This window comes from Gossypium arboreum, chromosome 13 (assembly GCF_025698485.1).
Source record: "Gossypium arboreum isolate Shixiya-1 chromosome 13, ASM2569848v2, whole genome shotgun sequence".
Taxonomy (NCBI): Eukaryota; Viridiplantae; Streptophyta; class Magnoliopsida; order Malvales; family Malvaceae; genus Gossypium; species Gossypium arboreum.
This window is the reverse complement of record NC_069082.1, coordinates 33091234-33116111: the sequence shown is the minus strand read 5'-3', so window position 1 is coordinate 33116111 and position 24878 is coordinate 33091234. Positions and strand designations below refer to the sequence as shown.

The following is a 24878-nucleotide window of genomic DNA, read 5'->3' as shown; positions in this document are numbered from 1 at the left end:
GAATTGTAATCTTGAGATTGAGTTGAGTTTATTTTATACAAGCTTACTAAGCTTTAAAGCTTACTTTGTTTACTTTTCCGTGTTTTATAGTGTTTTCAAGCTAGCTCGAATTTGAGGATCGTCGGAGATCGCTTCACACTATCCACATATCACTCCATACCTATGAAATTTGGTATTTTAAGTATATGGCAAGTATAGGGACTTGGTCTTTTAGTATATGTATTTTGGCCATTTGTGTTGGCTTGTAAATATTAGGTTTGGTTTATATATACATAGCCATGTGAGTTGGCTTATAATGGTGAATTTGATGATATATAAAAGTGTGCATATAACGCCCCGAATTTCTGGGCCTAGAAGTATTGGGCCTTGTACGTGGGAGCTGCTAGGAGACTGCACATAAAAGTTTATGTGTGGAAGAAATATCACACAAGAGTGTATATGCTTAGTGGTTAAGTGTTCTGGGTGTGTTGGAGAGGTCTTAGGTTGAATGTACCCCTTTGTAAAATAAACTAATGTAACTAGGATTTTACTCAAGTTTTCAAATAAGAAGGGTTTTCAATGAAAACATGGTTTTTGAAAAACACTTCAATGTGACACGTCAGATTCGGGCCTAACTTCTAGGCCGGGTTTGGGGAGTTACATTTAGTGGTAACAAAGCCAGGTTGCAAAACTTGGCTGTGGATTGGGTTTTAAAATTGAATTTCTGAAAGAATTATTTCAAAGGATTTGAAAGGATTTGGAGTATTCAAAATGTTTTCTAAATGTTTTCCTGAAAGTGTGGGTTACTGAGTCTCTGGCACCGAATCCGTAAGTATTTTTAAATATTAGACTGTACTTAAAATTAGATTTTTGTATTTATTTATTCTGTGTGTGCTCTGGAAGTGTAGATTCTTAAGCGAGCAACAGTAGCGTAATGGATTCTGAAGGCAAGCAAGGTCGCGAGGAGCTGCTTGTTTCCCCAGAACATGAGATTGTTCAGGAGACGGAGGTCAAGGTAAGTCTACCAACTTCGGGTAGCGATAACCCGGATCTTAGTACAGAGGCACTGACTCAGTTGGTAAGGGAAGTGATGGAAGAAGTGTTTGAGGCAAGAGTTAAGGCGAATGATGAAACACTTCAGGCTAGGTGCTTGGATTGTAACAAGAAGAGAGATTGTAGTCCGTTGAAGCAGGAGCCTCATTCTATGAAACGTATTAAGACGCGTCCGAACTTTCTAACTTGCGAGCATGGTAAAATGCGTCATCCGGGTGATTGCCAGAGGAAGACAAGAGCATTCTCTGATGCGGATCTAAGAAGCATCGGTTCGGGATTGCATAGTTCCTTTTAAGTCAGGTGTGTTTTGTTTGGATGTGATGTTTGGATATAGAAATTGTATGCATGTGTGATAAATATCTATTTGCTTCTATGGTTAGATGTTTGATTAGGTGTAAGAGGTTAGATATTTGTTTAGGTGTAAGAGGTTTCGAGATCAAGTTAAAAGTGTATTAGTATTATTTAGATGAGAGTGCGTAGCAGTAACTACCCAGTTAGTTGGAAATTTCGGGGACAAAATTTCTTTAAGGAGGGGTGAATTGTAACGCCCCAAATTTCTAGGCCTAGAAGTTTTGGGCCTTGTGCGTGGGAGCCGCTAGGATACTGCACATAAAAGTTTATGTGTGGAAGAAATATCACAATTGATTGTCTGTTGTAGTGGTTAAGTGATTAGGAGTGTTTGGGAGTGTTGGAGAAGTCCTGGGTTCAAACCTGGGCTTTAACAAAAATTTATGTTTTTCTCTTAAAGGAGCCTTGATGTTAGTAGGTAGGCTTTAAGAATATTTTTGATGAATTTATATCATAATGAGCAATGTAGTCTAGTGGAAGTGGCGTAACAAGTGAGCTAGTGGTCTGAGGTTCGAATCCCCACTTGGGAAAATAGATATTATTTTTACTGATAGCCATAAAAGGAGGTGGAGTTCGACTAAGACTCTATGGATGACTTGGTCATGAGTGTTTCAAGGAAATTTGAATTGAAGGTTAAGTGATTTAGGGGAGTGTTTCAAGGGAAGAAGATTTGGATGAAGGGATTTGTTTGTAGTTCAAACTCGGTTGGTGGCTTAATTCAAGGAGAAAATCAGGGAATTTGAAATGGGAAGGGTTGGTTACCGAAATTTGAACTCCCCATTGTGCAAATTCGGTCATAGGACTTTTTTTTCCCAGAGTTCCGAATTCTTTTGTGCCATTTTGGGTTTTCTTTGTTTTCAGTTTTTTCTTCTTTTCTTTGTATTGCCGTGCATATTTTGGAATTTTACCGTTCATGCAACCTTTCTACCTCTTTGCCATTTTAGTATAGAATTGAAAGGCTGAATATAGGAGTTGTTCTTACATGTTTGTGGCTATTCTTTTCTTTCATTTCTGAACTGAACTTCTCCACCCTCTCCCTCTCTCATTTATTTTGCGTGAGCGAATAGCTTTTGGTCTCTTCTCCTCTTTTATTCCTTCTCTCAATTGCATTTTCCTTCTTTGTGGTTTAGCCAAATAGCACTTGCCTCCTCTCCATCGCCACTCATTCGGTTTTTCTTGGCTAGTCGATTGTCTTTCTGTTTAGAGCCGAATCCCTCTACACTTGAGTAAGGTAATTGATTTTGTTTGGGTTCACGGCTACTCTTCTCCCTCTTTCTCTCTTTGTCAATATAAGTTTCCTCCTTAACACTATCTTCATACACTATTTCGAATAGGAGTGTGACTATTTTTCATGGGACCCAAATCCTAGAATGTACCTTTGGAGGCCGATTACTCTTAAGTAGTGGTAAGTTATTGTTCTTTTGTTTCTAATCTTTGTCATTCACAGTATTAGTTAACAAGGTGGTAATGCTATACAGATTTTGTCAAGTTTTGGAAGGTGGCTTTGATCGGTGGTTAACGAGAGGAATCAGTTGCTATTCAAGGTAGTCAGTCAATACCATTTGGAATCAGGTGCTATGTAAGGTTGTTAATTTTAACGATTAAAGGACTAACGTGGGGTTATGATTGAATCTAGGTTTAGCGTCGTGGGATTTGCTCACTTATCACAAAAAGGTGTGTATCCGTACTCTATAAGCGGTATAGGTGTAAAGGTTGTAAATATGTGTGTAACCGTATGCCGTGTTTTGATAACCGGCTGAAAAGCCGAAAATCTGTGTGTTGTTTACTCTGCTATGACTGTAGATCGGCGAAATGTCGAAAAACCAAAAATATGGCGTATGATGCCACACGAGCCTGCGATTGCGCGTGTGGTGAACCGAGCTCACAGAACGTGGGCGTACGATGAGGAAGGCCACCAAGAGTGAATTTGTGGGCTTAGGCCGTAGTGGGCCACTTAGGCCACGAAATGGGCTGAATAGGCCCAATGGGCCCGTAGGCCCGCTTGTGTCAAATCAACTGCTAGGTGGAATATGGTTGGGCTTGTCATGTCGCATACATGGCATAGGCCGTTTTGGGCCACGTTGGGCCAAACTAGGCCATGTGGGCCCAATGGGCTTGTGGGCCCACATGGATAAAATGTATGTTATGTGGTCAGTTTTGGAGTGGGTTACGTCATTCGTATAGCCGTGAATGGTTCTGGGTTAAATAGGCGTATGGGCCCAATGGGCCCATGGGCCCGCGTGGGTAAATTTCGCTGTTAAGCGGGAAGTAGATAGACTTGTCATATCGCGCACATGACTTAGGTTGTTTTGGGCCTCGATGGGCCGCAATGGGCCGTATGGGCCCAATGGGATCATGGGCCCACACGGATAAAATCTGCGATAAGTGACTATTAATGAACTGGGCTATGGTGTAAACATAGCTGTATCTAAATTTGGGCTAAATGGACCACACGAGTGTGTGGGCCAACTTGGGCCGAGTAATGGGCCTTAGGCCTACTTGTACCGTTATGTCTATTTAGGTTACTTAGGTAGCTCAAGGAGTCAATGGACCCTCGGTTGGGTCGTTAAGACCCCCGACTTGTAAAATTACTGAAATACCCCCATTTTGTAAAATTATCGAAATACCCCTATAAGGTAAAATGACTGTTTTGCCCTTATGGGTAAATGACCGACTTAGACTATGAATTTGACCGATTTGACTGTGATCGTATGACTGTGTTTTAACTGACTTGACGGTGGTTGCACGATTGATATGCTTTTAATATATGTTTAAATGATTGTTATTGAGCATGACCATTTGGCATACACGTGTGATGGTTGAGCATAACATACACGACATATTGCAAATGTTTGGGACATTGATACAGAGGAAGTTCTGATAGGATCTCATAGGTTGCACAAGACGACTATGGATCCAGTGTTGATCTATTAAGGTCGCACGGGCTGTACAAGATGACTGTGGACCGATGGACGGCTTAGTGCCGCTTAATCTGATTATGGCTCTGTGCCAACCTAAAAATGGCTCTGTGCCATCTTGACTATGGCTTTGTGTCAAACGTATTTACTCATGGCTATGTGCCTAACATATTTATTGATGACTCTGTGTCAATCATATTTACCTAAGGTTGTGTGCCGATTATATTATCGTCGCTGATGGTTATGTGCCAAATATAATACAGTTACCGATGGCTTTGTGTCAATTATAATACTGCTACTGAAGGCTCAAAGTTGCATATATACTAGCAGCTTTGCTGTGATTTTAGTTAGTGTCGCAACCGGTGCTAACATTAGTGTGCTGGCTGGGTGGGTCAATTTTATCCCCACGTAAGTGTAGGTTTGGTACGGATGGTGTGTTAGCTGGATCGTGGTGGGATGCATCCTCATACTATTGCATATTTGTTTATGAGATCTGTCACTGCATTGGGCTTAGGCCCACTTGTTCTGTTATTGGTTTGGGCTAGGCCCAATTGATTCTGTTATGGGCTGTGACCCAAATGATACTGTAATGGGCTTTGGCCCACGTATGCTCTGAACTGAACTGTACTGTTACTGTTAAAGGGCTCTAGCCCAGATTGTTTCTGTTTCTATTTCGGTACACTGACTGTTATTCTAGTAAGGGGATTACACACTGAGTTTTCATAAGCTCACCCTGCTTATTAACTGTGCAGGTAATCCTTCTATTTTCTATGAATTCTTAGTTTAGTTAATTAGTTAGTTAAAACAAACCCCATTATTCTTAGGCTAGATAATAAAAAGACAGTCATTACTAGAACTTTTAGTTCCTTTGGGTTCGACAATCCGATCTTGCTAAAACTATACTACTGTTCGACAGGTACACTTGCTTTCATCGTGATAATAGTTAGTTTCAAGAATGATTCATTATAAATTTGTAAAACTTATCACACACAAAATCACGATCAAGTTTTTGGCGCCGTTGCCGGGGAACTAAGATATTAGGAACACTCAATTTTTATTACTTTAGCCATTTTATTTTTCTTGCAAGTTAATTCTATTTTATTTTTATTATTATTTATTAATTTACTTTTTCTTTCTCTTGGAAGGTTTTTATAGTTTATGACAAGAAGAAACCCATCAGGACCACTACTTTTTGACGAAGAAATCGATCGCACAGTTCGCAAAACCGAAAGAGAAATAAGGCGAAGCTTAAGATACAAAGAGAACACGCAAGAGGATGATATTCAAACCCCAACCGAGGAGATGGCTGAAAATCAAGACAATCAGCTACCTCCTGCGATACCCGCTGAACTAGCAAATTAGAATCCTACTCCTTGTACTATGTATGATTATGCTAAACCTACTTTAACAGGAACTGAGTCAAGTATAGTTAGGCCTGCTATTGCTGCGAATAATTTTGAACTAAAACCTAACACTATTCAAATGATACAGCAATTTGTTCAATTTGATGGTTTGCAGGATGAGGATCCAAACACTCACTTGGCAAATTTCTTGGAATTCTGTGATACATTTAAAATTAATGGCGTTTCTGACGATGCCATTCATCTTCGGTTATTCCCTTTTTTATTAAGGAACAAAGCTAAACAGTGGTTGAACTCGTTACCACAAGGGTTATTTACTACTTGGGAACAAATGACCGAAAAATTTTTATTAAAATATTTTTTGCCGGTTAAAATGGCCAAATTACGTAATGATATCTCTTCATTTGTGCAGATGGGCTTAGAAACTCTTTACGATGCATGGGAGAGATACAAGGACCTACTACGTAGGTGTCCTCACCATGGATTACCTCTATGGTTGCAAGTTCAAACATTCTACAGTGGTGTGAATCCCTCGACAAGACAGATGATTGATACAGCAGTCGAGGGAACCATCAATAACAAAACATCTGAAGAGGCTTATGAATTTATTGAAGAGATGTCACTGAATAGCTATCAGTGGCAAGTCATGAGGACTAAGCCAACCAAACAGCAAGCGTTTATAATGTCGATTTGGTTACTATGCTTTCAAACCAGGTAGAGCTTCTAAATAAAAAGATTGATGGTTTACTTGGTTCTTCGCAGGTTCATCCAATAATGCACTGTGAAGTTAGTGGAGGTGGATCAAGCAATTCAGAATATCAATCCTATGGCCACAGCATGGAGAATGAACAATTAAATTACATGGGTAATAATCCTCGATGTCAAAATAATCCATATAGTAACACTTATAATGCAGGTTGGAGGAACCATCCCAATTTCTCCTGGGGTGGTCAAGGGAATCAAAGGCCACAGAATCCTCTGGGTTTTCAACAACCACCCTATCAATAGGAAAAGAAACCGAACCTTAAAGAGATGCTATCTAAATTTATCTCGGTGTTAGACACTCGTTTCCAGAACACCGAGACAACACTTAAAAATCAACAAGCATCAATCCAAGGGCTCAAAACTCAAATAGGCCAGCTGTCCAAACTAATCTCCGAATGACCACAAGGTAGCTTGCCATGTAATACTAAACCCAACCCAAGGGAACAACTCAACGCAATCAATGTTCAAGATAAAGAAGGATTCGTTGAGCCTGAGCCAGAACCGAGGCAAGAAACTATGGTGGTGAGCCAAGGTCAATGTGAGGTAGGTCATAATAAAAAGAAATCAGTGAATGTCAAATATAAACCTCGTGTGCCGTAACCTAATGCGACAAGGAAAGACCGCTCAGATGAAAAATTTGGTAAATTTCTTAAACTTTTAAAAAATTACAAATTAACTTACTATTTATTGAAGCTCTATCACAGATGCCAAACGCAATGAAATTTTTAAAAGACCTTTTAGCAAATAAGCGGAAGTTGGACGAGGCATCGCATGTGGAGCTAAACGCAGTTTGCTTAGCTATTCTGCAGAATAACCTACCCAACAAATTAAAAGATCCAGGGAGTTTTACGATCCCTCACTTAATTGGTAGTTTAGATGTTAATCATGCTTTAGCTGATTTAGGGGCTAGTATTAACATCATGCCCTACAAAATGTTCAAACAATTAGGTCTTGAGAAACCCAAACAAACTAGGATGAGCATTCAATTAGCAGATAAAAATATAAGATTTCCTAGGGTATTATTAAAGATGTGCTAGTTAAAATCGATAAATTTATATTTCCCGTTGACTTCATTGTTCTAGACATAGAGGAGGAAAGCAACACTCATTTGATTTTAGGAAGGCCCTTTTTAGCAACTACTAAAACGATTATTGATGTTGGCACAGGTGAGCTCACACTTCGTATGGGAGACGAAACAATCACCCTTCAAGCTCGCAATTCTGGCAACACATCAGAAATTGAAGGTGATTGTCTAAACCATTCTACTAAAACTAACAATATGGTGCAACCTACTTTGCAGGAAATGAGTCTGAAGGAAGTACATGAGCCATTCTCAAGCAATAGTAGAGGACCTATTCATGAAGAACGAAGGCTACAAATTGAGGAGCTAGATGAATGGCAAACGCATAAACCGAGAACACATGATAAACAAAAACTACGCCAGGATGAGCTCAATACCTTTCCAAATCAACTTAAGGTTAGAGATAAAGTTTTATTAGATGCCGCAGATCCTCACATTATCACTACCAAACCGAATGACGAAATCCCTCTTACGGTACTTAGCATTTTCCCATTCGGTAAAGTCGAGGTAAATGATCCTAAGTTTGGCACTTTTAAGGTAAACAGTACCCGCCTAAAACGTTATTTTGATAAGATTCACAGCCGGAATGAGGAGTATAAACTCCTCGAACCACCATGACCATTCAATGGAGAAGCAAGTCGAGCTTAGACTATAAATAAGTGCTTCTTGAGAGGCAACTCGAGCACTAACAGTATTAACTTCTTTAAATTTTAGTGTTTTAACACCTAACTTACTAACGGAGCTCTTGAATACAGGTTTCCCATACAGACACGGCCTAGCACATGGACGTGCCTTAGGCCGTGTGGAAATAGGGCAAAGCTTTTTCCTAGCACGAGCTACGATAAATCGCCATGGCCGTGCAACATGGCCATGGGCGAAGGTACCAAAAAAAAAATGGGCGTGCGACACGCCCGTAACTTAAGACCGTGGCTAAACCTGTCAAATTAACACGGGTGTGCGACACGCCCGTGCCAAGCAACTGTGGTCGAACCTGTTAATTGAACACGGGCGTGGGACTATATACACGGGCATGGGGGAAGCGAGGCCATGTGCACCCACACGCCCAAGGAACACGGGCGTGGGGCAACTGTCAGACGCGCACAAATTTAAAATTCGTGAATAACACAGGAAAAAATTGGGGAACACGAGCGTGTGTCCCAAAATCTATAAACACCTTGCACTATTCATTGTCTTCTTCACTCAAAATCCCTAACCCTAGCTGTTGCAAGTCCACACGGCCTCCCTGTCACGCCCGTGCACCACTTCCCACTCCATTTTTGACGCCCAATCTCTGTCCCTTAGCGTTTGTTTACTCTTTTCACTCCTATTTTACTTATTTCTAATGCTTAGTATCAAAATAATCTTCATTCTTCTCATAATATTTTCATTTTGCTCATTATTCTATTATTTAATTTGCATTCTTAGGTTATTTATCATACATTTCGTGTTGAATCTAGTTGTTAGGAAAGCCTCATTCTATTGTCATACCCATGCCATTACTATGCTCATTCTCATGCTATTACCCTACTAATGTCACGAAATTATGCTATCAAATTGATTATTTTGGTTGAGTTTTGTTAGAATTAGTAGTTTTGGCTGACATTGTTAGTTCAAATGTATGGCTTTTTCCTTTTTAAATTCGTTTACCTACTATTGTTCTTTTTATATTGCAAGTATACAATGTCGTCTTCACCTGGTAAAAAGGTCGACGTCCTTGCTTCAAAGAAAAGAAAGGGAGCATCATCTTCCTCGGGTCCTACCGCGAAAATTCGCCACCCTTTCCTGCAGTTCCCCATTGGGCCCCAAGAAAAACTTTTCCAAATACTCCGGGCCTGACCTTTAATTGCGGGCCGCTGCATCGACTGGGCTACAGTAGAACAAGTTTAGTTGACTGATGCAATTCGGGCTCTCCTAACTGCCGACCCTTAGGAGCTTTTATTCGGGATCATCGAGCCAACATATCTCTAGCTCACGATGGAACTATGCTCAATGTTTCATCTTCAGACCGTAATGACAAACTACGATGATCCCAGCACGTTCCAATTTTGCCTCAGTGAATTAGTCCACCAGCTAAGTCCCAGAATTCAGTACTGCACTGGGCTTATATACGAAGGAGGTCAAGGAGGAGAATGACTTACATGCTCTCAGCCGCCACATCTATCGTTCCCCCTCAAAGTGCTGGGATGCCCTCGCCCCCGTCGCTACCTCCTACAATCCTAGCCACTCCAAGGCATCGGCTCTGCCTCCGTATCTGAGGTACTTACATGCTATTTTGGCTCACACGTTAACCGGAAGGAGAGAATGTGTAACACCCCGAATTTGGGCCTAGAAGTATTGGGCCTTGAGTGCGGGTCCGTAAGGAGGTTGTATATAGGTATTTAATTGTGCAATGAAATGACACAATTAAATGTCTGCTTTGGTGGTTAATGGCCCTAAGAAGTGTTAGAGAAATCTTGGGTTCAAACTTGGGCTTTAGCAAAAATTTTGGTATTAAGTGAAAAAAAAAACCTGGATGCTTGGATGAGGGCCTTTTAAATTATTGTGTTAAATAAATGACATAAGGAAGCTTGTAGTCTAGTGGTTGTGGCGTCATTAAGGTTGTATGGGAGCCTGGGTTCAAGCCTTGGCTCTTGTAATTTATTTTGGTTTTTTTAAGGGAACCTGGACTTTGCCCTTTAGACTTTATAATTAATTGGGGATAAAATATGACACAAAAAGCCTTGTGGCTTAATGGCAACTAGCGTGTGGAGCATCTGAGGAGAGGCATGGGTTCGAATCCCATGGCAAGCAAGGAGCATTTATTTTGCTAATAGGGGGCGGCAAGAGTTGGTGTTGAATTTAAACTCTGATGTTGGAGGATCCCACATCGGAAGCTAACATAAGAGTGGTTCTGGTCGGCTTTAAATAGAGGAACCATGAGGAGAGTAAAGGTACCTTTCTTGGTTGATCCCTTTCGCTGTATGGCGTGCTCGTTTGGGTTGGGCATCGGCTAAGAGTGCTCGGAGAGTGGATTAACTCCAGTCTCCTATCAGGTGTGTATTTATCACTACTCTAGCTGTAGGATGGCTACTTCGGGCCGTGATGGGCCGAAAGGGGCTATGTGGGCCCAATGGGCCTGCGGGCCTAATTGGATAAGTTGTTTGATTGTGTAGTAAATATTAGACTAGGCTAGGTGAATCCCATATTCGTGGCTAGATTTGGGCTAAAAGGGCCACACGAGCGTGTTGGCCTATTTGGGCCGAGAATGGGCTTTAGGGCCATTTGTATTGTTATCCCTGTTTAGAATACTTTACTTTACCAATTATTGAAATGCCCTCTTGTAAAATTACCAAAGTACCCTCGATTTATAGAATTATCATTTTACCCTCGATTTATAAAATTACCATTTTACCCTCAGTTTACAAAATTATCGTTTTACCCTCGATTGTGAAATTACTGAAATACCCACAGAGGATAGAATTACCAAAATACCCCTAGTTTGTAAAATTACCAAAATACCCCTAGTTTGTAAAATTACCAAAATACCACTGGTTTGTTAAATTACCGAAATACCCTCAATTTGTAAAATTACCAAATACCCCTAATTTACAAAATTACAGAAATACCCTTTACTTTCTAAAATTTATAGAAATACCATTGGTTTACAAAATTACTGAAATACCCTTGGTTGTTAGATTTACCAAAACACCCTTGTAGGATGAAATGACTAAAACACCCTAATAGGTAAAAAGACCGTAAAGCCCACAGAGGGTAAAGTGACCGTAATACCCACATGTGGTAAAATGACGAATATGCCCTTATGTTCCGTATGGTGATGTGCTTAGGATTTACATATATTGATATTGGATTGGTTAAGTTTGAGTTATAGGTGGTGGTTATCGTAGGTGATTGATTTTGGAAACGTTTCAACTTCAACCCATAACAAGTGTGTAATAACCCTCGCAGTAGCTTAGATTAATATTCGCCGAAAAGCCGAAATGCTAAAATTCTGGCATTTCGGGAACTTGTGATTTTGCCTTTGCTTAAATATGCGATAGATATGATATGATCGGTGTTTGGATCGATGGAGCCGGTAAGAGCGCAATTTTGTGCACGATGGTAAGTTGGGCCTCAATGGGCTGGAATCGGGCCCAATGGGCTTTCGGGCCCATTTGGGTAAAACTGATAGAAAATGGAATCTGGAAAAGTTGCATGTTAACATGGTTAGTACTGTTGTAAAATTTGGATTAAGCAGGCTTAGTGGCTAAATCAGCGTTCGTAGGGCCCATTAGAGGTTTTGGGCCCAAAAGCCCGAATTTGATAAAGTGGGTTAAAGATCATTGTTTAAACACTCGAAAATATTGATAATTGTTAATGAACATGGAAAACCCTGATATTTGGTAAAATTACGAAATTACCCTTATAATATGAAAAATGACTGTTTTGCCCTTGTGGGCAAGTGACTGACTTGGACTGTGTGGTTGATGGATTTGATTGTGAATATATGTTGGTGATATGAATGACTTGGCTGTGATTGTTTGATTCAACTATGGGCATGACATTCTGCATACATGACATGTTGCATGGGTTGGGTTTTATAAATGGAGGAAGTGCTAAAAGGGCTATGCCCTAGTTTACCGAAAAGGGCTTTGCCCGGTTTATCAAAAACGGCTTTGCCCAGTTATTAAAGAGGCTAGGCCTCGGTTATATGATAAAGCACTATCTTGCCGAAGGAGAGTTTGGTTGGGTGGGTCGAGTTATTCCCCACATGGTGTGTTGGTTGGTACGGGTGGAGAGTAGCGGATGGTAGGTTGAGTAGTCTCCCCAAATGGGCTTGCATACATTCATTGATATTACATGTGATATTGAAATGGGCCTTTGGGCCATACCGCTTACAGTAAAGGCTTCGGCCAGTGATATGATTTATGAAAAGGCTTCGGCCCAGTATATGTCGAGACTGAATTAGGGCTTAGGCCCATATCGCTACTATTTAAGGGCTAAGGCCCAGACTTTACTGTTACTGAATAGGGCTTTGGCCCAGATTGTACTGACACTGTGTTATTCACTATTTGTTTGTTGTTGGGGATTACACACTGAGTTTTCGTAAACTCACCCCGTTTCTAACTGTGCTTGTAATTCTTAAGCTTAGATGGTTTGGAGCTGCGAGGGACTCGGAGATGGTCACACTACTGTTTTTGTTTCTTTTAATTGCAATAAGTAGCCAATTTATTTCTTTATAAGTTTTATCTTATTAATATTATTATTTGGTTTGGGTTGTAATAAGGCCATTTTAATTATTTTTCTGGGATTATTTTATCTTATACCCTATATTTTTCTAATAACAATATGAGTTAGACCTGGGGCGCGTTTCCAAAATGATAATTGTTTTCAAAATAACGCAACGATACAATTAATTGGTGTATCAAAAATATCTACTTAAATGAATTCCAACTCGTTTTTCTCAAAACCTAACCTAGCACCAAAGTGTGGCAATGGTTGTGGGCATGTCTAGGATTGGATCCAATCAAGAGCTTGGTACTTAGCGACCTTCATGGCTCACCTCCTCTGCTTGGATACCTACCTGGTGCATAGCTTCCCTTCACTTTATTAACTTAGCAAAGACTATCTTTTAAAACACTAAGAAGGACGTTGAAAGAGGCATGGGTTTTCTTAAAAACTTTAATGTGACACGTCGAATCCGGCCATAATGTCTGGGCCGGGTTTGGGGTGTTACAAAATACACTGGCTTCGTCAACACTCACAATGCCTACTTTTTATGGTGTATGTTGCACGGGCACGTCATAGACCTTGCTTATTTCATCGCCCTCGCCATTCAACATCAGACGGAGCGGCATAGGAAAGGGGCCATCTCAATTGGCCCTTATGTGACTCGACTGACGTGACACTTTGGGCTCCTCAACATAGTAGCCTAATCATCCTCCCTCACCCTCATGGGCCAAATATCCCCACAGGGCATCTCGAGCATGCTAAGTATGAGGATGATCGAGAAGCGCCGAGGAACCTACCCTCCTCAATATCATCTTGCCTGATCTTCCGAGGAAAAGGCCGCCGAGGACATTGACGATGTCCCTCCACGTCACGAGGACCCACCGTCTCAGCCACCACCACCTTCTCGTCCAGTTCATGCAGCGGCTTCATATGCTAACATCTCTGAGTGCCTCACTCGATTCGAGCAGCAGTGTTTTCAATGATTTAATAACATTGATGCTACTCTACAATAGATTAGCACTTCCACATCTCATCGCCGCCACCACCTCGCGAACCATTTAGCGATGAAGATGTTTAAAAACTTTTATTTATTATTTTATTATTTTACTTTTATTTTATTTTAAGACTACTTTTTATTTTTCTTTCACCTTATTTTTATTAGGACTTATAATTATTATTTTATAATTTTTAATTTTGGCTAATTCATATTGAGTACTTACCCTTCCTTATATATTTCCTAAAAGAGTTTCTGATTCTATCACAGTTATAAAGAGCTCCAAAGCTCACTATTACTCAGGGACTCGAAACTCCACTGGGAAAGGTTCTCCACGACTACCATGTCCTGCTCGACCACGACCATAAACCAACTTTAGATATAATATTCTTTTGGCGCAGGACTTATGGACTAATAAACCTCTACCACCACCGGAGTATCCTCCTCCTCCCTCACGCCAATTATTTTCCAAAACTCCAGTTCAAGGAAATCCATTATCACTTAAGAAGTTTCACTTCTTTCCCATTCTTATTTTTATATTCTTTTCTACATATCTATCTTTGTACATTGAGGGCAATGTACATCTTAAGTGTGAAGGGTATTCATTTCACTATCAGAAAAATCACTGAATGATTTCCTTGTTCTCTTGAAAAGCTCTCATATCATGTTTGGGATAAATTTTGATTGATTTATGACTTTTATTGATATATCTTGAATTAAAACATAGGCATTTATGCATTGATTGTTTAAACTTTAAGACATCAAGGAATCAAGTATGATAAGTTGATTTTTGAAGAATTAAAAACTTTTAGGTTGTTTCCTTAAGTTTAGGTATTATCTTAAGTTGGAATTCACAAGTTTAAACATCAAAAAGTCATAATTTTTGTGAGATCTTGAGCCTTTAGAGCATCTATTATTTCTTTCATGCTCACTTTCATTATGAGTGCGTCAGTATTGAATTGTTATTCTAGAACTTGCTTGATTATGCATGTCAAGACCACACGATTTGATTTGATATGTCAAAATGATAAAGGCACTTAGGTTTAACCCACTCACTCCATAAAAGCCTACCTTCACAATTAACCCTTAGTGAACCGCCTTGAGCCTAACAACCCATTCATTTATTTACCCTCAATATTAACCCATAACTCATTATTGTTGAAATCCCCTAAATTAATTTGATCCCTATTTTTGTCGAGATTTGAGTTGGAATAATTGCTTCGCTATGTTTTATTCTTTTTTTTTTAGTAATTTGACTTGTTCTTAAAAAAATGTATACATATTAGTAATAGTGATCTTCTGAGCTAAAGAAGTTAAATTCCATATTCTGAGAAGAAAGCTTTGTTGTACGCAATTGTTGACTAGTCATTTTTCTAGTTAGGTAATTTTTCAATTAAATCTTGATTCTAACCCTTTCTTTCAGCTTGTGACCACACCCCCTAACCAAGCCTCATTACAACCCTCTAAAGACCTTTCAATTGATGTTTCATCTCAATTTATAGTGGTGGAGATTTGATTTTCATACAAGCCTATGGTAATGACTTTTCATTATTGACTATTAAGTGCCTCATTTATTGTCCTTAAACACCTCGAGTGATTTGAGTGAATCTTTAGTGAGATGTGAAACTCTGTGAAATTTTGAATCAAAGGTAATTACTTAGACGAGGGAAGACACCTATGTTTTCATGATAAAATACTCAACTTGGAATGTTTGAAACTTTGATGTTCTTTCAGTTGAAATTTCAATGTATGATTGCCTATAGATTATTTTGAGATATTATCGGTAGAAATTATAAGTTGAGAAAAATTTATTTTGATTATGAGTTGAGGATTTTGCTCGAGGACAAGCAAATGCTTAAGTGTGGGGGTATTTGATAAACCATAATTTATACATATTTTTACCCCATGCTTAACACATTTTATAAATGATTTTTCCTTAAAATTGGTGAATTTGATGCTTCTAATGCCTTAATTTCATGTTTTATACTTAGGCGAGCATAGGAGAGCGAAAGGAATGAGAAATAGGCCAAAAACAGAGAAAATGGGCCAACATAGGAAATCAACACGGCCTGGACTTCCTCACACGGGCATACCACACAGCCGTGTCAATTTGGCAGAATTGAAGCATGACTCACAAGGAAAGAACACACGCCCGTGCCATTCTAACAGGTTCAAGCACGGCCTGAAGTAATCACACATGGGCGTGTCACGTGGGCATGTCCCTGCCGAGCCCAAGTTTAGTCCAATTCAGAAAAGGCCAATTTTGAGGGCTTTTAGGCATTCCAAAGCCTATAAATACACCCTAGAGGAGGAGGAAAAGGACACACAGAGGATGAGGCAGGGAACTGCTCAAGGAAAGCCGATTGATCCATCTCAGAAGCCAGATTCATCATCAAGACTAAAGATCTCCCCTCAATTTCCCTTCAGGAGTTTTGGGTTTTCTTTATGTTTTGTATTCATTATTCTTCTGAGATGTTTTCCTTTTTAGTTATGAACTAAATCCCTTAAATACCTAAGGGGAATGAAACCTAAGACGAATCTTGTTATTATTTTCTAAATTGTATGATAAATATTTGACTTGTTCTTAATTATGTGTTCTTAATTCTTGTTTTGATATTCCAGGATATTGATTCAAGTTAACCTCTTATTCAGGAGAGGAATAGACCCTGTCTAAGAGTACATTTGTCATAATTAAGTGGAGTTGGTTGCACACCTAGAGATAAGGTGACAAGATTTTGTCGGATTAGGGTGAAACCTAATAAGGGGATCCATAGATCGAGTTAATGCAATCCTAAGGAGTTAATTAGAAAGAGATTTCAATTATTCAACCTAGGGTTAGACGTTGTTAGTCTCGAGAGGGATAATAATATAACTTGGGGATTTCTACGGATCAAGTCAAATGAATAAATCCTCCGATTCAGAGTCAAATAACAAGTGAAGTCTAGGTGGATTTTTCCTTAGGTATTGTCTTAATTCAATCGTTTTTCCAAAAGTAATTCCCCAATTCTATTTTCTGTGAATTCTTAGTTTAGTTAACTAGTTAGTTAAAACAAACCCCATTATTCTTAGGCTAGATAATAAAAAGACAGTCATTACTAGTACTTTTAGTTCCTTTGGGTTCGATAATCTGGTCTTGCTAAAACTATACTACTGTTCGATAGGTACACTTGCCTTCATCGTGATAATAGTTAGTTTCAAGAATGATTCATTATAAATTTATAAAACTTATCACACACAAAATCACGATCAATTATACATATTTTTATCCTATGCTTAGCACATTTATGGATGATTTCTCCTTAGATTTGGTGAATTCTATGCTCCTAATCCTTTAACTTCATGTTTTATACTTAGGTGAGCATAGGAGAGTAAAAAGAGCGAGCAACGGGTTAAAAATGGAGAAAATGGACACATGTGGGAAATCAACACTGCCTGGACTTTCTCATACGAGTGTGTCACACGGCCGTGTCCCTTTGGCAAGATCGAAGCATGACTTACACGGGTAGACTACACGTCCGTGCCTGATCAACAGCCTTGACCACGGGCTGGAGTAATCGCACATAGGCGTGTCCTTGTCGAGCCCAAGTATAACCTATTCGGAAAAGGCCAATTTTGGGGGCTCTTAGGAATTCTAAAGCCTATTTAAACACCTGATGAGGCACTTAGAAGGGGGACGTAAAGTAGGAAGCAAGGAATTACTCAAGTAAACCCGATTGATCTAGCTTAGAAGCCGGATTCATCATCAAGACTGAAGATCTCCTTTCATGTTCCTTCAGAAGTTTTGGGTTTTCTTATGTTTCATTATCTTTATGCTTTTGAGATGTTTTCTTTCATAAGTATGAACTAAACCCCCTTAAATACCTAAGGGGAATGAAACCTAAGACAGATCTTGTTATTATTATCTGAATTGTATGATAAATATTTGACTTGTTCTTAATTATGTGTTCTTAATTCTTGTTTTAATATTCCAGGGTATTGATTCAAGTTAAGCTCTTATTCAGAGGAGGAATAGACTCTGTCTAAGAGTAAAATTGTCATAATTAAGCGGAGTTGATTGTGCGCTTAGAGATTCGGATTAGGGTGAAACCTAATAAAGGAATCCATAAATCGAGTTAACGCAATTCTAAGGTGTTAATTAGAAAGAGATTTCAATTTTCAACCTAGGGTTAGACTTTATTAGTCTCAAGAGAGATAATAATATAACTTACGGATTTCTATAGATCAAGTCAAATGAATAAATCGTCTGATTCTGAGTCAAATAACAAGTAAAGTCTAGGTGGATTTTTTCTTAGGTATTGTCTTAATCAATCGAATTTTCCTAAAAGTATTTTCCCAAATTTTCTTTCTGTGCATTCTTAGTTTAGTAATTAGTTTAAACAACCAAACCTCTTAATTTTTAGGCTAGATAATAAAAAGGAAGTAAATGCTAGTACTCGTGGTTCCTTTGGGTTCAACAATCTGGTCTTGCTAAACTATACTACTATTCTATAGGTACTGTAACACCCCTATCCCGTAACCGTCGCCGGAATAGGTAAGGGGCATTACCGGACTTGTAACTCATGCCAGATCAGTAAAATTTTGAACATTTTCTTGAAGTAAAGATCATTCAATTGGATAATTGCTAGACACAACCAGGGATAAAATTTAAAAACTTATAAAAGTAAACATTCAAAAGATGTCATATTCGCATGGCTTATATACATTAACCAAAACATCCTCCCACTACTAGTCTATTCTATACATGCCATAAGGTAATCCAAAACATAGCGGTACCAAGCAAAGGATAGTGATAGTGTGACAAGTTCTTGACGATCCCCGAGCAAAAAGGCCAGGATCAATAATCTATAAAACAGAGAAACATAACAACAGAGTAAGCTTTTGTAAGCTTAGTAAGTCTTAAGCAATTTAAAAGCAGTGAACCCAAATATAACCAATTTGTTTATTTGATTCACATATAACATTTCATTTCATATCTATCCTCATCGGACAAATCAAAATCTATATCTCCCAATATCCTATAGTATTTCTCCATAACCGAATACTCACATATTCATATGGCATTTTCATATTTGCTTTTCACTTTACAATCATGATTTAATTCTGATGGGTCTAACATGTACAAGTATTTATTACATACCTAACCAACCAAATTAAAAGTTGATCTTACGAATTCTCATATAACCTCTTTCTAGGTATACTACCCTTTTTGGCCGAATATACACAATTACGTAATACACAATAAGCAAATAAATTCTCACTTGATAGTGATCTCTTATAAACATAGGTACATTACATATTTTCACCCAACTTTTCACATTGACCAAATGCACAATAATCATAGAACAGTCTTATTGCTTTACTCACATATGCATCACATAACAACCTTGTGATTTAATCCAAATCATGCTTAAATATAATCTCAAAATACATACCTGACCAACTTAACGCATTGAACGTATTTATTACCAATTGTTACTGTGAAGTCGTATAATCTTATGCTTTACTCGAATCTTCAGCGAGACCTTTAGCTCGAATAATCCCTACATGTAGTTATCGGGTCTTACCCGGACAAAATCTCCACACGTAGTCATCGGGTCTTACCCGGACATAATCTCCACACGTAGTCATTGGGTCTTACCCGGAATATATTTCCAGGTTTCATGTACATTTAATCACATGTTACAACATTCACATCGACTGTCATATTTGTAATTCATTTGCCTCATCAAAAATCTAATAATACACACCTTTCACATTTGGTCATTCGGCCACAATATATACACATCTCATACATATTTCACTTTAGCCATTCGGCTTTACCACATATACATATCTCATACATATTTCACATTAGCTATTCGGATTTACCATATATATATATCTCATACATATTTCATATTAGCCATTCAGCTTTACCACATATATATATATCTCATACATATTTCATGTTAGACATTCGGCTTTACCACATATACATATCTCATATATTTTTCACATTAGCCATTCGGCTTTACCACATATACATATCTCATACATATTTCACATTAGCCATTCGGATTTACCACATATACATATCTCATACATATTTCATGTTAGCCATTCGGCTTTACCACATATATATATATCTCATACATATTTCATGTTAGCCATTCGGCTTTACCACATATACATATCTCATATATATTTCACATTAGTCATTCGGCTTTACCACATATACATATCTCATACATATTTCACATTAGCCATTCGGATTTACCATATATACATATCTCATACATATTTCATATTAGCCATTCAACTTTACCACATATATATATATATCTCATACATATTTCATGTTAGCCATTCGGCTTTACCACATATACATATCTCATATATTTTTCACATTAGCCATTCGGCTTTACCACATATACATATCTCATACATATTTCACATTAGCCATTCGGATTTACCACATATACATATCTCATACATATTTCATGTTAGCCATTCGACTTTACCACATATATATATCTCATACATATTTCATGTTAGCCATTCGGCTTTACCACATATACATATCTCATATATTTTTCACATTAGCCATTCGGCTTTACCACATATACATATCTCATACATATTTCACATTAGCCATTCGGATTTACCACATATACATATCTCATACATATTTCATGTTAGCCATTCGGCTTTACCACATATATATATCTCATACATATTTCATGTTAGCCATTCGGCTTTACCACATATACATATCTCATACATATTTCACATTAGTCATTCGGCTTTACCACATATACATATCTCATATATATTTCACATTAGCCATTCGGATTTACCACATATATATATCTCATACATATTTCATATTAGCCATTCGGCTTTACCACATATATATATCTCATACATATTTCATGTTAGCCATCCGGCTTTACCACATATACATATCTCATACATATTTCACATTAGCCATTCGGCTTTACCACACATATATATATTTATCTTGTACATCAATTTCAGCAATAGCTTATAAGCAACTCAAATAGTTTCATCAATGTTTACAACAAAATCACATATTCACTACAAGCTGTTTTCTGAGCAACAGTCATTAAATTATTTGTAACTGGAGCTACAAAACTCCAAATGAAGTGTTGTTAATTTTCCTGAAAACAGACTCATATATCTTCTATCCATAAAATTTTTAGAATTTTGGTTTGACCAATCAATACCAGAATTTTTCTTAAAGTTTCCCTATTTCACTTGTTTGACTATATTGACCACTCTTCACTCTGAATCAACTTTCTCATTGTACAGAATTCAAAATATGTTCTTGTTTATTTCATTTGAAACTAGACTCATTAAGGAGTCTAAGCATATAAATTTTATCTTATAACAATTTTTTTGTGTGATTTATAATGATTTTCTAAAAAAATAATAGGGGATTTTGGAGTCATTTTGACACTATCTCACACAACTTTAAATATCTCTTTATAGGAAATTCCTTTGCTTACACGGTTTCTTTTATAAGAAACTAGACTAATTAAGATTTGATTACATATTTTATTCAGCCTATAATTCCTCACCAACAATTTATGGTGATTTTCTAAAATCACGTTACTGCTGCTGTCCTAAGCAAATTATTACAATTTGCTCTTAAATTTCCAAGTCCAAACACTTATGAACTTTACCAATTGAGTTTAAAACATATCATGGCCACATCATATCTTATTAAATCAACTCATTATGTCCTATTATGATTGAATTTACTCAACATTTAATCACTTAAAACTTACCTCGGAAGTGGTCGACGACTAGATATCCACGGCTATTCGTTTACTTTCTCTTTTCCCCTATCCGACTTTGATCCTCTTTGCTCTTAAGCTTAAGTAAAACAATAGATTTTCTTAAGTACTTAACTAATATTATTCACTTAACAATCACATTTGGCAATCACATATCATTTAATCTATATCTAAAACAATAGATTTCAATATGTATCATATTTAATAAAACATGCCATGACTCGATTTCATGCTTATTTAATTTATATCTAATTCACATTCACAAGCAAAGAGTCACTTAATTTATCATGCTTTCTTATACATGAATTTAATCATATTGCTGAATGTCCTTATGTGTACATGGTACATACATAAGGCAAATATATATATATATATATATATACCTATATATGACCATTACAATTTAAACATTTAATCATAATCGGCAAGCTTTATTTCAACTATTTAAGGTGCAAACCAATTATGTTATTCATTAACATTTCGTCATATTAAATCATTGATTAACCAATTTAACACATACCAAAATCCAATCATACATCTAACCTTTATCTCAATACCAAACCGAGTTATAAGATTATACATTACACTAAGCATATCATTAAACATACCTATTCAATTTAGCTAATTTCATAGCCGATTAATCACCTTACCCCACATTACTCAATGCCGAATATTAACCCAACATCACAAGCATAATCACCATGAAACTTACCTTAATACACATTTTATCCCATTGCCGAATACATATATATATCATCAATAAATATTTATTCACATAACAACAATTCATTCACATCTCTATAAATGATCATAATCGGACATTATAAACAAATCAACTAGTTTAGCATTCAAATTCTTCTAACCATTCCTCAATCACTTACTCAATGAACAAAAATCCAAGCACATCAAAGCATAGTCGAATGTATCATTCTTCTTAAATTCAAAAATAAATGCATGGGCTAACTTCAAAATCTATTTAACAACTCAACTTTACCAAACTTATCAAGAAATCAAGCCAAGCATACCTCTAATTGCTAATATAATTGCCATACGTCTAAGGGCCCCCTTTTGTTCTTCTTTGATCCTAAGAACCGGCTATTGAGAGAAAGAATGGATAAAACTTTGTTTTCATCCCCTTTTTTTTCCATTATAAAACTTTATTTCATATTTTATAAGTCTTTATTTAATTCTTTAACAAAATGTATATAATATCATTTATTAGCCATCATTACAACAAATAAAATACATATTTTCTCACCTAAAACCATCATGGTCGGCCATTATCATGAAAAATAGGGACTTTGACATGCAAGTCCCCATATTTAATCCATGCAACAATTTGGCCATTTTAAAAATTAACCAACACATTTTCAATGTTTCTCACATAAGCCCTTTTGATTAAATTCGCATTCAATTGACAAAATCAAAGCATCAATATTTCACACATAAATTGTAACATAAAATAGACATGAAATTTAACAATCAATTATTTGTGTGACTCGGCTTTGTGGTCTCGAAACCACTTCCCGACTAGGGTCAAATTAGGGATGTCACAGGTACACTTGCCTTAATCGTGATAATAAGTTAGTCTCAAGAATGATTCATTCATAAATCTTTAAAACCTGTCGCGAATATCACGTATCAAGTTTTTGGCACTGTTGCCGGGGAACTAGGATATTAGAAACACTCAATTTTTATTCCTTTAGCCATTTTACGTTTATTGCAATTTAATTTTTTATTTCTTTTCTAATTTTTTATTTATTTTCTTCTAACAGGTTTTTCTAGTTTATGACCAGAAGAAACCCGTCAGGACCACTACTTTTTGACGGTGAGATCGACCACACAGTTCGCAAAAACCGAAGAGAAATAAGGCGAAGCCTAAGATACACAGAGGACGAGCAAGAGGACGATACTTCAACCACAACTAAGGAGATGGCTGAAAACCAAGAAAATCTGCTACCTCATGCGATTGCTGCTGATCCAGTAAATCAGAATCCTGCTCCACGCACTATGTATGATTATGCTAAACCTAATTTAACAGGAACTGAGTCAAGTATAGTTAGAGCTGCTATTGCTGGAAATAATTTTGAACTGAAACCTAACACAATTCAAATGATACAATAGTTTGTTTAGTTTGATGGTTTGCAGGATGAGGATCCCAACGCTCACTTGGAAAATTTCTTAGAGTTTTGCGACACTTTTAAAATCAATGGCGTTTGAGATGACGCCATTCGCCTTCGGTTATTCCCTTTTTCATTGAGAAATAAGGCTAAACAGTGGTTGAACTCGTTACCACGAGGGTCAATCACTACTTGGATACAAATGACTGAAAAGTTTTTATTAAAATATTTTTCAAACAGCCAAATTACGTAATGATATCTCCTATTTTGTGCAGATGGATTTAGAAACACTCTACGATGCATGGGAGAGATACAGGACCTTTTGCGATGATGCCCTCACCATGGGTTACCACTCTGGCTACAGGTCCAAATGTTTCACAATGGCCTGAACCCTTTGACTCGGTAAATGATTGACGTAGCCGCTGGTGGAACTATCAATAATAAGACACCTGAGGCGGCTTATGAATTTATTGAGGAGATGTCGCTAAATAACTATCAGTGGCAAGTTATGAGGACAAAGCCGATGAAAGCAGCCGGTGTTTTCAACCTCGATGTGATTACTATTCTATCTAACCAAGTAGAACTCTTAAATAAAAAGATTGACGGTTTGTGTGGTTCTACTCTAGTACATCTGGTGATGAGGTGCAATACGAATGGAGGAGGAGCATGCACAGAATATCAACCCTTCAACCTTAGCATCAAGGAGGAACAAGTCCAATATATGGGTAACAATAACTCTAGACCCCAAAATAACCCGTATAGTAACACTTATAATGCAGGTTGAAGGAACCATCCCAATTTCTCATGGGGCAGTCAAGGAAATCAAAGGCCACAACATCCTCCAGGTTTTCAACAACCACCTTACCAGTAGGAAAAGAAGTCGAACCTTGAGGAGATGTTAACAAAATTCATCTCGGTGTCAGAAACTCATTTCCAGAATACCGAGACAGCCCTTAAGAATCAACAAGCGTCGATCCAAGGGCTCGAAACTCAGATAGGTCAGCTCGCTAAATTAATATCTGAACGACCACAAGATAGCCTACCGAGTAATATTGAGCACAACCTAAAAGAGCATGTGAAAGAAGTTACACTAAGGAGTGGGAAAGTGTTAGCTGAATCTGAGAAGAAGCCACCACAAGAAGCTGACAGAAAGGAGGTCGAACCTAAAAATAATGACAATCTAATGCCAAAAGAATATAGACCACCAATCCCATACCCAGCAAAGTTAAAGAAAGACCGCATGGATGCACAA

The 24878-nt window shown here is 37.6% G+C and overlaps 2 non-coding genes across 2 annotated transcripts; both read right to left on the bottom strand.

The window, feature by feature from the left end:
- Window positions 1–6039: 6039 nt before the first annotated feature.
- Window positions 6040–6145, bottom strand: LOC128287054 (small nucleolar RNA R71). The gene has a single exon (XR_008277753.1). It is a non-coding gene; the product is annotated as a small nucleolar RNA R71 (small nucleolar RNA).
- Window positions 6146–23868: 17723 nt separating this feature from the next.
- On the bottom strand, window positions 23869–23974 carry LOC128287115 (small nucleolar RNA R71). The gene has a single exon (XR_008277812.1). It is a non-coding gene; the product is annotated as a small nucleolar RNA R71 (small nucleolar RNA).
- Between the last annotated feature and the right edge of the window lie 904 nt (window positions 23975–24878).